Here is a 17909-nt window from a genome sequence, read left to right on the forward strand (position 1 = left end):
AATTCAACATTTTCCCCGGGTACTTTGTGTCTGATATGTAAGAACATTCTATTTTTAGACATCCTTGACATTGTCAATGTTCTCTTGGGTTGCTAGTCACATTCTTGTTTCCTTTCTGACTTTTTTTCCCTTGTCTTTCTCAGGAATCAAGTTTCAAGAGCTGAACTTTATTAATGACTAGTGGTTCTTTCAAGCTTCCCTGGGTATCTTTCAGGTGACAGGAAGATATAGTCAAACCGTGACATTTTGCTGTAATAATGTTTTTGTCAATCTGCAGAATTACTTCTCCAGAAGACTCTATCATGTCTTTAGCATGTGCATCTACACTGTATATTTTCAGTTAAGACATTCTTTATATACCTCATTTCAAAACCAGTGATGACTCGGGGAAATGGTAACAAGATATATCACCAGTACTTTGGCCACTAAGCCTGTGTCTAGATTAATCTAATTTTACCTAATCTAATCTATGTTTCCATATTGCAATTATCACCTTAGTATGTGAGTGGCTTGAAATTCAGTTGCAAAAGGGGTAGCAGTTCTGTCATCGAATTTTAAAAGAGAAAACCAGAGGTTAGCTAACTTTGGGCAAGGTTCTGCTTTCAAGAAGGCAGTGTGGATACAGTTTGAGTAGGCATCATGGCCTAATGAATAGGGCATGCATAGACCTTGGTTCTATTCCTAGCTCTGCCACTGATCTACTGAATGACCTTGGGCAAGTCACTTTACCTCTCTGAACCTTTGTTTCCCTCTCATCTATACAGCACCTAGCACAGTGGGGCTGTGATCTCCACTGAGGCCTGTAGCTGCTACTTTATTGCTGCTAGTACTAATAGTAGCAACAGTGTAAATCCATTGATTCCATGGAGTGATTCTGGATTTACATCAGTCTGTGAGCCGGAGATCAGGAACTGTCCCTGTCTGTTTATTTATTTTTTAATATTTCTTTATTGGAATGAGTAGGCAAGGAGTATCAGGCTCTCCTAACACAAAGCAGACAATTCCTGTCATTGTACTCCCTTGTTTTTAGCTTAAAGTGGTCTATAACAATGTATGATTTTACTGGGTGAGTCTCCTCTGCTTTTACTTCAAGTGATTTCCCTATATTAAGTGATTGCTACTATGTCGACAACTGAAAAAAAGTGTTGATTTGTTTCAGTGGACAGCTTTAGCCTCAACAAATTATAAGCCCACATCCAAGGGAGCAGTGGTTCTTCTCAGCTTGATTCCCCATTCCCCCTTGTAGCTTAATGTTTGCGTCAAATGAAATGAATCTTATTCATAGTGCATGGTGAGCAATATAACCAGCTGCATGATTGATTCTGAGAAAATATCCTATATTGATAATACTTTCTAATATTGCTTTTCACTGAACACAGCTGGGACTATCCACTCATCCTTTTGTTGTGTAGTGAAGTTTGTTTATTTCAGAAAGAGGAAGCTGCTTCCTGGCTGAGTCCCTGCCAATTGGGACAGATAAGAAAGAAAGTTTGCAAGCTCTCAAGGATTTGGAAGATAAAAATTTAGCATTATGATCCTCGTTTGTTTAAGATGAAGATGAAGGCAAAATGCCTTGTTTATTGGCAGATGAAGGCAAAGTGCCTACTGAATAATGTTCTGTTTGTTCAGGGAGAGTGGATAATCCTAAAACTCTCATTGGGGTCTTAATTAAAAATAATGCGGTGTTGTCAAATGCAAACCCTGGAAAACATCGCAAAGAAATGCACTGTTAGAGCGTTAGATTTTACGTTAGTGGACTCTATGTAATAAATCTGTCCTCCATCTGAGAATCTCTGGGCACTTTACAAGCATTAATGACTTAAGCTTCAGTACACCTCTGTCAGGTAGTTATTTTACAGTTCAGACACTGAGGCACAGAGAGCAAAAGGGCTAGATTTTTAAAGGTATTTAAGCATCTCATTCACATTGAAATCAATGGGAATTAGGCACCTAAATATCTTTTAAAATGTGGCCCAAAGTGACTTGCCCCAGGTTGCACATCAGCTGGCATTGTAATCTAGGTCTCCTGAGTCCCGGGCCTGTTTGTTAGCCCTCAGACCATCCTTTTCCTCCCCTTAAAGAAACAGGTCATTCCCTCTGAAAAGTTGCTGCCCTCCCTAGTGATCGTTGAGCTGAAAACGTGAACCTTCTTTGCAAGTAGCACTGTCTTCCCCAGTCCATTTTTAAATTCAGAAGTACTCAGTCTGCTTTGGCAGCTTCTGTGGTCAATATACCAATAACTAGAATGGTTTTCTATTGGAAAATGCTAATTTGTCAGAATTGAAAGTTTCTGCTGGAATGTGTCAATTTTGATGAAATTCCAGCTGACCCAGTCAGGTGGGACTAGTCCTTTAAATCATCTAGAAAGAGAAACAGAAAAACAAGCTCCCCTAAAAATCCTACTTGTCCTCACCAGTACTTTTGAGAAGGTGTGATTTTAACAGGCCCTAACGGGGCTGGTGATGATGGCAGCACCCATGTGATTCCTGAAGGCAAGGGGAGTGTAACCATCATCTGAATTTTTGTATATAAGAATCATTACTTCTTCCATTTTATATGAAAAAAAAAATTTATTTGAGGGAAAACAAAAGTGGGGCGCACAGAAAGAGGAGTGGTTTAGGGTTACAAAAGCTGGGGAAGGGAATACATAATAATACCTAGTTCTTGCATAGCACTTTTCAGCCATAGATCTCAAAGCACTTTACATAGGAGGTCAGTATCATTATCCCCATTTTATAGATGGGGAAACTGAGGCACGGAGATGTGACGGGACTGGCCCAAGGTCACCCAGCAGGCCAGTGTCAGAGCCAGGAATAGAACGCTGGTCTCTTGAGTCCCAGTCCAGTGTTCTATCTGGTTTTGCAAATCTCTGTAGGTCACATGACCAATATAAGGGCATGTGTTTCATATATACCTTTTCATGCCAGAGAGGCTGCCTCCTTACGTCTCAATTCAACTGATTTTAATTAAAAAGAGTAAGTGGGGACTCAAGATGGGAATCTGTCATCTCTCCTTTTGATTCTAAAAAGAGGCTGGTTCCCTGTGTTGTTTTCTTGGTTTCAGTTGATGACAGCGGTACTGCCATCTCCAAGTCTTCAAAGGTGAGGAGTAAGGTCACCTCTATTGCACCTCATAATTTTTCTGAACAGGGACTATTAATCACTCCAAGTTGTGTAGAAGTTTGTTGGGTAGCTGTAAGATCACCAAACTCTGACCCGGGAGGAAATGAGTTCCTAAAGGCGAAAAGCAAGTGTTTGCTTAATTAAGCCACCTAAACCACCTGCTCTTGCAAACACTTCTAGTTCAAGTGAATATGCGCTTCATTGGACCACGTGGCCTAGTTTGCGAACTGATATTCAATCGCTTAACATAACTGCAAATTATTCTGCCCATCTGTCTCCTGTGACACCTCAGTCTAAATTAATATTAGGGTGGTGAAGTGCAAACATTTTCTAAGTGTTTTCTTTTTTAAAGAATATATTTAGCAGATATTTGTAGCGGCTTGTTACATTTTTTACACCTTTTTGAAAAAGTTATTTTTAATGATTTTTCTTTTTAGAAATTGCTAGATGGGGAAGTTGAGTTGGGACTTACTTAGTCTACATTCCTTCTAAAACTGGATTCCACTAACATAGAAGGGGGTCATTTTGTAACCAGGCATGTCTGGCACCTTAAACACATGGATTAAGTGAGTTTGGTATAAGAAGGAATATTTCAAACAGTGATTCTCTAGCTGGGACCAAGAATTATCTTAGCAGCAATTTGAAAGATAAAGGACACTTCTGTGACCTGGGGCCTGACTGGAGGCAGAGCTGACCCACAGTATAACTTAGAGCAGCCCAAGGGCTGTTCTAAATTACACTGACACCAGAGAACACCTGTCACCCAGGGATCACCCAAGCCTGCCCAGAATCACTCTCTACACTTTGGGAAAGAGTGAGAGGCATAAAGAACGAGAGTCGCCAGCTGTCCTGTTAGGGCAATGAAAGAGCAAAGGGGGCCAAGGCAGCAGGTCAGGATTCAGCGCAATATTCCTGCCTTTCGGTATTAGCTGTAACCATCCTCCTCCCGTCTCTTGGTTGCTGCCCTGTCTTGTCTCAAACTGAAGTGAATGGGGCTATCTGTGTGCTGAACATATGGCACGTGCTTAAGTACCTTGCTGAATCAGGGCTTAAATGGGGAAACCCATACTAGGAATCTTCTTATCTCTGCTTAGATTCTCCTTAACCAGGCGGGAAACAGTAAATGAACTGCTGAAACCTGCTTTGAGAAGTTGAAAGGTAAAAAGTGGGAAATCAGTTCAGAATCCTTGTCCTCCCCCCACCCATGTGGTGTTAATTGATTCATCACTCAGGACACGTTGGGGGTGTCAGATTGAAAAGAGAAGCTCTAAGCATAGTACAATTAAAGGTACATGATCAGGCTCATTAAAGAACAGGAAAAACAACGAGGAGTCCTTGTGGCACCTTAGAGACTAACAAATGTATTTGAGCATAAGCTTTCGTGGGCTATAACCCACTTCATCAGATTCATGGAGTGAAAAAAAGTAGGCAGGTATAAATATACAGCACATGAAAAGATGGGAGTTGCCTGACGTGCTTTTACATGTGCTTTCAGGACTCCTCGTTTTGCTGATATAGACTAGCATGTCTACCCCTCTGAAACCCGTTACCATCAAAGAACAGGGATTGCCTCTATTACACTTTGGATTGCAGTAGAGAAGTTGTGATACCAGCGGTGACTAAACAGGAAATTGTAAGGATGTTGATTACTACTGCGGGGCTAACTTAGCTATATTTGAAAACACAGATGCGTCATCTTTGCGGCTTGAGGGAGGAGATGAAAGAGGCTACCCTTTGAAATTATTGTTCTAGTTACTTAACCATATTAAAAATCTGTTCCCAAATGGGAAGTAATGTGTTTTGACAACATGCTGGGAGTTCCGGTATACATCTCTTATACTCTACATGGAAAAGTTAACCTCAAGTTTGGTTCAGTTCCGTGTGTGAATGAGTCAGGCCTTTTATCTTTCCATTTATAGAAAAAATGGGCATTTTATTTGTCTCAGATGAAGAAAGGAAGTTGTGCTTCAGGCACTGGAGTGGGATTCAGGAGATCACTTCAATTCCCAGCTCAGTCACTGACTTCCTGTTTGACCTTGGCCAAGTCACCTAGTCTCTCTGTGCCTCAGTTCCCCATCCATACAATGTGGATAATGGCACTTTGTCTATTTAGAATGTAAGCAATGTGAGGCAGGGACTGTCTCTCGCTGTACAGTGCCTAGCACAATGAACCCCTGATCTCGGCTGGGTGCTTAATGGTGTGAAACTCCCCTTAAGAGATGAGCAGTACTGGCTGTTTAGATGGGGTCTTCACTAAATGTAGAATAAAATTGCACTGGAAAGCTTGGAGTTGCTTCAAAGTGATCATTTCTCTTCTGTCTAGGTTTCTGTACTGCTCCTATGAGACTGGGGTTTCCAACTGAGGAATCCCTTACAGCAATTTTCACTCTAACTAATAAATAAATGAAGAGGCAGATCTGCCCAGCTGATTCAAGTATCTACCAGTTTTAGTCTGTGCAGAACTAGCAAGCCCCAAAAGGGTCATGTTCTTATGTTATTAAAATGACCCTATGTCACAGTTTTACTGGGATAGTCCTGATGTTCCATTTTAGTAATCACAATATTTGATTTTTATTTTTTTTATCCCTACAGCATGTTTGTTCAAGACTTATCACTGCCCTGAGTAGACACTGCTGTGGTTACCAGGAACAGACAGTCCTGTGAACAAATGTTTGGTGTAATGAACAATGTTTGAGGCAAAGGGGGAAGTCAAGCGATTGCAGACACTATCAAATCTGTTCCTTCACTCAGACTGAAAACTAATCACACTATTCAGCCTTTCATGATAGACTTGTTCAGATGCTGGGTTACAGGGGAGGGAAATGCTCCACTCCCAGAAACATCCCATATTGCTGCTGATTCAGAAGCTGGTAGTAGGGACACCTGCCTGCAGACATTTGTTCTTCAAGCACACTGTTAGCATTTGTGTGGCAAGGGTGTCACACCCTTACAAAACGTGGCTGAAATTGTCCCACTTTCCAATATTAAAGATGCTGTCACCTTATAGCTAACGAGTAAATGAATAACTTTCTTTATATATCTCTGGAATCTTTCTGCCTCAATTTGTGCTCTTTTCACACTAGTTTTGATCAATGGCAGCTTTTTTCCCTTCTTCCTAATCTAGAAATTGCCAGTTATGAAAAGCTTGTTAATTTCTCTGTGTAAAATGTGCTCCTATTACTTGGATGTAAACACTGTTGCATCGCTGCTGGGAATACTCCCAACCAATCAATATGTGACATAAATTATCTCCATGAGGAGCGGCTGAGTAGATGACATAAACAACATGAGATTGACAAAATATCACAGCTGCACTTTGGCTGTTGACAGCTTCATTATTCCTATGGTGTTCAGCTGGGTAATTCATTTCTGAGGAACTGCAATATCTCCTGATACGTCTAATGGCCTGAATGTAATTTTGCAAGCTTTTTGAAAATGAATGTGCTCCCTCATGTTTAGCTTTGCCCTGGAATGGAAAACAATTATTGCAACCATTAGCTAACAACATTGGGACACACACTGTTTTACCATAGGGCAGCAGCTCCAGCAGGAAACATTAATGATAAGTTCTGATCTATGTATGGGTCATGGGTGGCCTTAGCAGCTGCTTTTTGATTCATAATGATTATAGTCTTCACAGGCCTGATTGTGTTCTCTCTTACACTAATGTTACAATGAAGTATCTTCATGGATCTCAGTGGAGTCATTCTTCATTTACACTCGTGTGAGAGAATTCAGACCCCCAAGGGACCAGATAGTTTTCTAACCACAGGAAATGCATAAGCCTGTCCCACTGAAGTCAAAGACAGTTTTTCCATTGACTGAACTGGGAGCAAGATCAAGCCCCAGGTGAAGTTTTTTATAAAATCCTGACCTGATTAGTTAGGCGTCTTAACCCCAAACTTCACTTCCAGTTTCCAAACCCCACTGTTCTTTTGAGCATTTTGCATCCTCTCCATGTGCATAGAGCCGGATGCTTAGATGGTGAAAATCAGTTCAGCTCAGTGCTTAATTTATGCCAGTGCTTGCCAGGGGGGAGCCCTAGCCCTTCGGGGCATGGCAGTTCATAGCCCTGGCACCTCTGCGCTTGCCATGTCAGTTATGAATGTAAAAAAAAAATTGCTTGAGCTTTGGCACCCAATTGCTTGAGTTCCAGCACCTTTTCCATTACAAATTAAGCACTGGTTTAGCTCCATTGACTACAGTAGAGCTAAAGTAGCTTACATACGTGGAGAATCTGGCCTATAATATACAAATGATTCGTACTGAAATATCTTGTGCAAATTTGCCTAGTAGTTAAGAGTTGGACATGGTGTGTTTGGGACAGCACAGTATATGTGCGTTCCTGCTGTTCTGGGGCCCATTATCTTGCCTGCAAAGAACTGGGTGAATACTGCCACCTATTGTTTGATTAAATAAAAATTTAGTGTTGCCCAGCTACCTTGAGATGGAACACACCATATGAACATTCCCGTTCAGGTAAGCCAAATGATACATATGTTATCACTTTGCATAAGAAATAAGTACAAATCTGATCAATGGAATTGGAATCCGGCAAACCGTACTGCAAAACTCACATCTCCAGGAAAATAAATTAGCCGCTGGAATGCAAAGTGGCTCAGTTAGTGATATGCTGGCTGCAGCTCGCCTTGTAAGGTGATCGAAAGAAGGAGATGAAAACGTCCCCCTGCAACGTGTCGCTTCACTAGTACAGTTTGTGGAAACCGAGTAGTTGAACTATTCAGCTCAACTAATTAAATATGAAATATGGGCAGCTGAAATATTAAATAGCTGACGCATATATAGGTCAACCAATGGAATATATGTCTTAATCGCCAAAGTCTAAGAACTTGAGAGTTCCTGCACCAGATCAGACCAAGCTGTCGGACTGTTTGTTTTATCTTAATCCCAAATTCTTATTCTCTCTTTGCCTCTCAGTCTTCTCTTCATCTTCAGAAATCAATGGAGGTATTTCTGGAACTCATTTATATTCTCTTATTCAGTCACCTTTCCTGATCATTTATTCCATGTTTCTTATCCTTTATGAGATGTTCCCGCTTTAACATACTTATTCTTACTTTATTAAATGTTAAGTTCATTTCTGAACTTGTGATCAATGAACTTAAACCCACGTGGCAGGAAGGGTTTTCAATGCATTATTTTCAGTTAATGTTAGCAAAATAGTTATTTTTTTAAAGAAGTAGCCTGGACAAGAGAAAAGTCTTTGTTTCATGTTCTGCCAACTAATGTTTGCACTGAAAAATATGGAGAAATACTAGACACCATGAAAAGATAAGGCATGAGGTCAAATCCAATAGCCAACCTTCAAAATGATCAGTTCCCACCTGGTAAGATGAAAGCAGAAGGGATAGGAAATATTGGCACCAGAGGAGGAACCCCCAGGAAATGGTCATGAAAAGACCAGTTGCATTAAATTATCCTCACACTCTGTTTGCCCTAAAGCAGAGAGAGCTCTCATCTATAGGAGAGTTCCACAGGTAAAGAACCTAGATATAGGCAGACCTGTCCCTAGACTAGAGCTGATTGAAGCCAAATCAAATATTGACGTCTTTATTCCAATGGGGATACAAGAACCCCTTCAAGGTGGCTTTATTTGCTTCTGTCAATTTGGTGCTCACGCTGTGGGTAAGTTAAATAAATGGTCATCGCTCAGATTTTCATCTAAGCTATGCATCGGACTTCATCTAGTCTTTTTGATATATTCATCTGGCCCACAGGGCAGGATATACTCCGCAGAAGAGAATCGCTTTCAAAAATATGTTTCTAATCCTCATAGTTGCAAAGAAAAAGCTTGGAAACGTGACCCGAGTGTAACTGACGCAGTGATGTCTGCTAACAGGATTCCGCCAATGGGGAGAGAGATGGAGGAAGAGTGGGTGGGGCCAGGGCAATGTATATCATCCCCCCACCACCACCACTGGCCCCACAGAGCTCTGGGAGCAAATACACACTGGGTTGTACTAAGGCCCCCTTTCAGAAAGACACTTAAGCATGTACTTAACTTTAAGCATGTGCCTAAAACCCATTTGCCTTGAGTAGAATTAGGCAGATGCTTAAGTGCTTTGCTAAATAATAATGGTTCTTATTATTCCTCTCGTCTGTAATCTTTATGGGAATGAGATTCTTGTCATCGTAATTTACAATGGGCAGCTGTAGAAACTATTGTGGTGTAACAAGAGGAGTATCAGGATCTTAGCTGAAAAATAGGCAGCAAGAACAAATTAAAATCCCAGCAGAGACAAAGGCCAAGTCGCTGTGCTAATGTCTACAGCTGAACAAATAATTGGTACTGAATAATTTGCTGGATGAGTCTGGGCACTTTTTCTGCTTGTCAGAATAACGGAGCAGATCTCAACTTCCTCAGTTGTGTGCGTTAGAATTTACTCACGAGCATTCTTGTGATGTTTCCCCTTCTCCCTCACTCTATGGATGGATCACACACAGTTTACTCTGAATGTTCAAAGTGCGGTATTTCAAATCTGAGTTGTGTTGGCCATTCTCTGTTCCCTGAATCAGGAAGAGCGGGACTTGATCTGAGTCTTCCACTCCTCTCTCTCCCGCCCTTCCCCTCCCATCCTGGTCTTCTTAAATGGAAACCTATTTTGAAAGCTCAAAATTGCTCATGAAGCAAAATAGTTGTTTACCAGTCAGCCCTACCATATATCCACATGGATAGGATACTAATCTGAATGGGACCAAACCCAGCTCGGCCACTAATTTTCTGTGTGACATTGGACAAGCCACTCTGAAATAATTGTAAGCAATTGAAAACTGGAACAAGAAATGATTGGGTCTTTATATTTGTCAGCATTTTTGAACTACTGGCTCCCAAAGTGCTTCCTGAAATTCTAAGCCAACTTCAGGAACTGATTCATTATCAGACCAAGTTACACTTCACAGAGCTCACCTCAAATATCTGAAGCCAGCTGCGATTGGCTTTGATAAAGAGACCTGCAAGGTGCTGTTCAACCTGGCAGCTGGAAAAGAACCCTGAGCTGAGCTGAAACTAAAGCTCTTGTTCTTGCTATTTAATATCTACCCTTCTGTTGCCTTGAAAGGACTTTGAGAAGCTTTCAAGCTCTCACAAACCACACTAAATGCCCCCGGCTGGTATAAATGAGTGTAGCTACATTTACTTTGATTTACACCAGCTGAGGATTTGGCTCTTAAGTTTTATATTTGAAACTTAAATTAAAAACTTGGGAGAAATAGGAAGCTCTCATAATTATTCAGTAGTCCTTTAATTACATAAACAACACATTTTTTTTTCAATTTATCCCCGCCCCTCAAAAATGCGCCTAATATCTGATCCCCACAAACCACCCTTTTTCTCATGAGAATATGTGAGCAAGATTGGCACCTCCATCACACTGGGCCTTGTTTAGCCTTACGTCTCCCTGCTGATGTGCTTTTGAACAATACCCATTCTGACAGATCTCCTTTGCCAAACTAGTTCACCCTGCACCATTGACAGAACGGTGCTCAACTGGGCCCAAGCCATGATGCAAAGATTTTCTGCAGTTGCAATTCACGTGTGATTTATTTGCATCCCAGGAGGTTTTCACTGAGTCTTGAGCTTGAATGAATCAGAAAACCTCAAAGCAAAACTACCACCAAGTTTCACCCATTTCTGATTCAAAACCATTTCAATGTCAAATCTTAGGCACAGGCTGGCAAATCTTGTTACAAAACCTGGGCTGGGTTTCCAGCTTCGAACAAAATCCAAAACCAGGTGAGTTCTGTGGAGTGCCAAGGTTTTGCAAGGAACACGTTGCAGCGCTCTGACCAGTTAAACATAAGCAGCTAACATGTCTAAGCAGCAAACCTGTAGGTGCCAAAAATAATTCCAGTGCTAGCCTTCATCAATCCAGACCTCTTCTCAGCTCCACTAGGTTTACTGAAGTCTGACACCAAGTTTCAAAAGACAGATTGGAGTTCTTACTCCATACTATGCAGCTTATGCCTAACAGATTGATGCCACTGTAGTTAGTTGAAGGCTATGATCACTATTAATTGGCCCCAAACTAAGGATCATTGTTTTGACTAATAACCTGAGATGGGCTCACGCTGCAGAGTGCCTAGATGCACATTTCAAACTCGCCAAAGTTTAGGATGTTTGGATGTGAGGGTTTGGTGCAGGCCCAGACTTAGTGACATAGAATTTATAAAGATGAAGAGAACATGATTTGACTTCAAGGTAGTGTTTGCCACTACGAGGGCACTTAGCATTCAGCACAGAAGTCAGAGTTCTATTCAGCTGTCCACCCAGTTCCGCTGCAGGCTGTGTAAGAACAGACCCCATGTCATGTCGGGGCATAGGGACAGATTCTGCTCTCTGCTGCACTGCCATAAGCAGGACACCCCCCTGCAAGAAGCTGAGCGCCCTCAACTCTCCTTCGAAGTGGGTGAGAGTCAAGTATGGCCATCTCGCAGTGGATGCTCAGCATTTTCCAGAATCATATCTGAGTAACTCCACTGAGTCAGAGAGGCTACTCCAGGCTCACTCTCAAACCCACGGTGCCTTTATGATGCCTACAAAAAACTGAACCGTGGGCAGGCTGCTAGTATGCTGAGGTCCTGCCTATCACGCTGACCAGTACTGTTTATTGTTCCCTGGGTGGTCTGTTTATATCCACCTGCTGTTTTATACTTAGACTGTAAGCTCCTTGGGGCACGGGCTGTCTCGTTGATGTGTGTACAGGACCTAGCACAGTGGGATCCTTGCCCATGACTGGGGCTCCTGGGCACTATGATGATACAAATAATAATAATAGTCAAATCACTATTATAGACAATAGATGATCACACATCCCAAAATGAGCATCTAAAAGAGTCTTTTCATTTTATTCTGTTGGTAGGTGCTTAACTTTTATGGTTGTTTGAATGTAACCAGGAAGGTGATCCAAAAACGTATAGTGCTTTACTTGATCGTCTTTGTTTAACTTCAGTCCAACACATATCTGTATTTTTAGCATTCTGCGGTTTGGCGAACTTTTTGCATATTCTGACTTGGTAACATATTGCTGGGTTCCATTGGATCTAGGTTTTACATTTTCTACTACACATTTAAAAAAACACACCTCTTTTTAAAAAATGTCACTGGTTTTGTACCAGGCTGTGTTGTCAAAAGCATTTAAAAATTAATTCCTGGGGACCTGTTGTAATTAAAATTTAAGCATCATTAAAATTGTATGTGCCGGTGGTGGGGGTTAGCTGGTTTAATAACCTTTTAAAGATAACCTATTCATGCTGGGAGCTTTGAAATGATCTTGCAGATGTCCCAGAGCCATGGATATGGTTGCTGCTTTTGTTGCTATGATTGCAGACAGCTGTATTGGTAGCTTGGCGAAAGAAGGAACAGTACATCATATGCAATCATGAATTCCTGGACAAAGTGTAGGGCTAGGATTATTCTTCTCTTATTGATTTAACTTAGAACTAATTGTTTTAAGATGACAACATTAATGTCTTTTTGTTCATACTGAGTGACAATTGGCTACAATTCTCGTTTTGTTTACTCTGGGCAGTGATTACTTGTTCTACTTGCATGCTGTGCTGATCAATTCTTAGAGATACAACAGGCTAAAAGCATGCAGAAGTCATGGCATCTTTGACTACAGAAACAAGAGCCTTAGATACCAGTCATTACTATAGCTGCAGTACTAAGAGCACAAGTAGTGTTAAGGCATCATATATTTTACTTCAGATGTTTCAGAATTTGCTTTTATCTTTGGTTTTTGCACTGAGATTTAATCAGTGATCTTGGACTTCAGTAATTGCTTGGAGTAAGCGCTTTCATTTTTGATCATTCATACAGTATAGGAAAGAGGCTGGACCAGAAAAGAAAGCAAAGCCAATGTGAAATATTGAATGAAGATAGTGGACAATTACTACCAACTTGTTCCCAGTCTGAATTGTACAGTCTAAGCTGGTAAGTCAAATTTAATTCTCTAACTCATGTTCTCTAGCTATGTGTTGGTGAATGAAATCACTTAATAAATAAGTGTGTGGGGGGGAGTTATTATCTATTGTGTGTGTATGTTTTTTTTTATCAAATCTTCCCAAGTTAACACTTCTACATCTAGGCTGTATTTATACAGTGTGCCTATGTATACCGTATGCTCATATGTGTATAATCGGCACACACCGATATGTAATTCAGGGATTTGTTTCCCTTTTACAATGTGATTTTAGAAACTGTGCATGAATATTTGATCAGTCCCCCAGGATGAAATAAGCGGCTTTCAAGGGTAGGTTATTTAAATGGATTTTATCTAAAATCTCCACTTTTAAAACACATGCCTGTTCAGAAAGGTTACTTTAGTAGTGCCTGGGATGTGTGATCAGAAACCTGATCACAAAGATTAGATTCCATTGTGTACAGTATGAAACATGTGTTGGGCGACTTCCCTCTCTTAGTTGGTACATGCTAAATGAGAGTGATAATGAGAATCAGAGTCTGCATGTGATGGCTAGTGTAAAATGTCTGCAGTAGACTGTTTGCCCAGTGATTCAGATATTCATTACTGGAACCATTTTTGTTGTGATTTTTAATTCTTAAAAAAGTGGGCTACTGACAGTATTGGTTATGCCCAGTTACAATGTGAGCAGCTGGTCTGCATGCTACCCTGCAGAGCTCTACCTATGCCCCCCAAACCTGCAGCACATTTCTCATCAATTTCTTGATTGACTGTGACAAGCGTTAGCCAGTTAGGTCAAATATTGTGATGGTTATTTTGATGTGCACAAAGATCTATTCAGAACACCACTGAGATCACCTAATGCGTTTACATTTGTGACCTAAGCTAGATATGTGCTGAGGTTTCCAGAGGTGAAAACCTTGAATATATCAACTACAGTGTACCACCCAGCACCTACAGGGTTTGTTTTTTATCATACACTGCTAACAGTTTAACTCTAGCAATCATCCATCCTTCATCATAGCACATCTTCAGTTGTCCATATATTAAAAACATGAAGACATGTCTAATGTGTAACTTCAGTGAGAATTATGTATATGTTTTGCTGTATCATCTGACATGGCTATGAAAGCTAACCTGAATTTCTTATAAAAGAAGCCTAAAGATGTTCTTATAAAATTACTTAGATGTTATAAAACTGCTACCAGCCAATTTAAATATCCTTGCATTTGAATCATGTGAGTCTGAGATGGAAAAGACCCTGTAGATTATCAAATATATCGCCTTCCCAATGCAGGATTGTTCCGTGTTTTTATTGAGTCTAGTTTCCATTAATTCCCTTGGGAGACAGCTCTCCAGCTTAATAAGATCACAGTACTAGAAAGTTTTCTGTGATATGCTGCATACATTTTCCCTTTCCCTTTTTTTCATCTCATAACTGCTTATTACATACCCCATTGTGCTGTCCTAAATACAGTAACCCTTGGCAATATTTTGCATTTTACAAACATTGTATGAACATGCTGATCAGGACTTCAATGAATTTGCATTACACTATTTCCAACTATTACTTGGCTGTTGTGTGCTTAGTTCATGCAATGTTTTACTTACTTCTGTTAGTATATAAAAATAACCCATTGAACGTTTTTAAGGTCATTGATGACCTAATATGGGATCAGTGTGTGTATGGTACTATTGCCACATAGAAAAATGGTGTCACTGAATCACTGCAAGTGTTACAGCTATGTTTACTCAACCTCCTCTTTGACCTATCTCTCCTTAGATAAAGAGAAACACCCATGGGGTTATATGGTCATAAAGATGTATATTTAGCAGAAATAAAATAATAATAGGTAGCTCTTGTATAGCACTTTTCATCAGCAGATCTCAAAGTTCTTTACAAATGAACCATATATCGTTATCCCCATTGTACTGATGGGGAAACTGAGGCACGGAGCAGTTAAAGTAACTTGCCCAACGTCACCCCGCAGGACAGTGGCAGAGCAGGAAATAGAACCCAGGTCTCCTGACGCCCCATCTAATGCTCTAGCCATTGGGAAATACTGCCTTTGTACCTGCATATTGATTTTAAAGATCAGCTATGGCTAACTCATAAAAAACCACCTATGGGTAATTAAAGAGACAAGGTGGGTGAGATAATCTCTTTTACTGGACCAACTTCTGTGGATGACAGAGACAAGCTTTCGAACTACACAGAGCTCTTCTTCAGCTCTGGGAAAGATACTCAGAGTGTCACAGCTAAATACAAGACCGAACAGATAGAATATGTACTAACTACTAATGCTAAGCTAAGGGACCATTCAAGGTGAAGTGGTCAGTAACCCACCAACCTCCCCAAACTCAGCATCATGAACAAGCCCACACACCTGGCCACATCAACTGAAAGTGGCATCAGACCCTGCCAGTACAACAGATGCAAAACCTGCACTCACATCTCCACTGTACAATGATCAACATCCCCCACAACACACCTTTCAAGATCCAGGGGTCCTACACATGCCTACCACAATATGTGATGTACTTCATCCAGTGCACTAAATGTTCCAATAACAACTAGGTGGGTGGAAACCAGACAATCACTATACTCTCAAATGAGCATACACAGGAAAATGATAAAAGACAAAAACATCACATCACCCGTGGGTGAACATTTTTTTCACAAAGCGATCACTCTAGATGTGATCTATCAGTCCTCATCCTCAAAGGAAACCTGCACAACACTTTCAAAAGTCAGCCTGGGAGCTTAAATTCATAACTTTGCTCGACACTAAAAACCATGCCCTTAATAAAGACACTGAATTTATGCTTATTACGACAATCTGTAATGAACTAATCCCGACTTTTTGTCCTGTGACTGCAGGGGTGTTAATGGTCCCCTTTTCCCTGGAATGTCTCCTTAGAATAAGTGCTAACTACTTATGCTAAACTATATGTTCGCTCTTTTATTTAGCTGTGACACTCGGAGTACCTTTCCCAGCAGGGGCGGCTCCAGGCACCAGCGCACCAAGCCACGGGGGGCGGTGTGCCAGTCGCCCTGAGGGCAGCAGTCAGGCTGCCTTCGGCGGCATGCCTGCGGGAGGTCCGCCAGTCCCACAGCTTTGGCGGCAATTCGGCGGCGGGTATGCCGAAGGCGCGGGACTGGTGGACCTTCCGCAGGCATGCTGCCAAATCTGTGTTACCAGCGGACCTCCCGCAGGCGTGCCGCCAAAGGCTTCCTCACTGCTGTGCTTGGGGCGGCAAAATACATAGAGCCGCCCCTGTTTCCCAGACCCGAAGAAGAGCTCTGTGCAGCTTGAAAGCTTGTCTCTCTCACCAACAGAAGTTCGTCTAATAAAAGATTGCCTCACCCACCTGGTCTCACTAATATCCTGGGACCAACATGGCTACAACAACACTGCATACATCCCTGGATAGAACAGTAATCCTACTACATTGGTCCTTGGAAGGGTGCTGTTCAAATGTTTGGTACCTAAAGTTATTTTGACCCTGAGGTTACACAAGCATCTTTCTGATGTGTATATAGCAGGCCTCATTCACCACTGCGAAACTCCAGCTGCACAATGCTGTAATAGTTGAAGTCAATGGAGCTGTGACATAGATTTTTAAGGGCCGAAGCAACCATCATGATTATCTCATCTGACCTCCTGCATATCACAGCGTCCCAGACGGATTGCCGGTGTGCAACACTATGGTCCAGCTGTCCATCCCTAGCGCATGGGGGACTGGGCTCTCCTTTAACGGAGCATCACCCGGCAGTCAGAATTGATGGAAAATCAAGACTGCTGACATTTAGAGAAGATTTGTTCAGGCTCTGCCACCAGCAGAGGCTGAATTCCCCTTCTTATAAAAGAGGTGGGGGGAGTGGCAGGGTCCACCTGGGCCAGTTAGTGTACAACATGCTAGTGTGGACTAATGCACCATGTAGGTAAGCCCTTAGAATGGCATTGACGGGCCAGTACGGAGGTTGTCTGGTCTGGCTCTAGCTAGGAAGGCAGCCTATTTAGTTACACGGGCCTAGATTCTCAAAGGTGTCCAGGTGCCTAACTCCAGTTTATATCAATGGGAATTAGGTCTGTAGTGTAGACATAGCCTTACAGCAGTACCGCTGTACCATGTAGCCACTCTCTGCCGATGGAAGAGAGCTCTTCCGCCGGCATAATTAAACCACCCCCAACAAGCGGCAGTAGCTCTGGAGTGCATCTCCCGCCAGCATAGTGCTGTCCACACCAGCGCTTTTGTCAGTGAATCTTATGTCAGTCGGGGGAACAGGTGTTTTTTCAGTCCTGATATGGGTGTAGTTAGTTCTTTAATGATTTAATGGGATCAGCCGGAAGTAGCAAGCATCTAATGCCCCCATTGCTTGTTCTTAATCGCAGCGTGATGGCATTTCTAGGCTTGAAGTCCCATTCAGCACCAAGTAGAGCTGCTTGACTTGTTCATTACGAATGAACCTAGCCCTTTTCTCTTGTTGTTCTCAAGGCATTTGCAAACCATTCATCATCTCTGCAAATGCAAGGGGAGATTTTCAGAGGCGCAGATGGGAGTTAGGTGCCCAAGTTCCTTCGACTTTTGGTGAAAGTTGGGTGCTTCCTGATCCCCTGGACCTCTGAACAACTCCCCTGTGTACACTATTCACAAATATCTGCTCAGCCACTTGGACAAACTATTTCCAGCCCCTGGATTATTCATGAAACGTCACCTTTTACTATTTGCAGTACATGACTGCTGACTTTTCTCCTGTAGGGTAGCATTGCTCCGTGACTGGATGCCTGGAACTTTTAAACAGGAGCAGAGTGAATTGAACTATTTTGTGAGTGTTTGCAAG

The 17909-nt window shown here is 41.7% G+C and overlaps 1 protein-coding gene across 1 annotated transcript in view; it reads left to right on the top strand.

Moving 5' to 3' along the window:
* The first annotated feature begins 12963 nt into the window (after positions 1–12963).
* Positions 12964–17909, top strand: part of ANKFN1 (ankyrin repeat and fibronectin type III domain containing 1) — an 83198-nt gene continuing 78252 nt past the window's right edge. Inside the window, exon 1 of the mRNA XM_034790040.1 lies at positions 12964–13074. The gene's annotated coding sequence lies outside the window, so the exon portion shown is untranslated. The remainder of the gene's footprint in view (positions 13075–17909) is intronic.

Source organism: Trachemys scripta, chromosome 14 (assembly GCF_013100865.1).
Source record: "Trachemys scripta elegans isolate TJP31775 chromosome 14, CAS_Tse_1.0, whole genome shotgun sequence".
Lineage (NCBI taxonomy): Eukaryota > Metazoa > Chordata > Testudines > Emydidae > Trachemys > Trachemys scripta.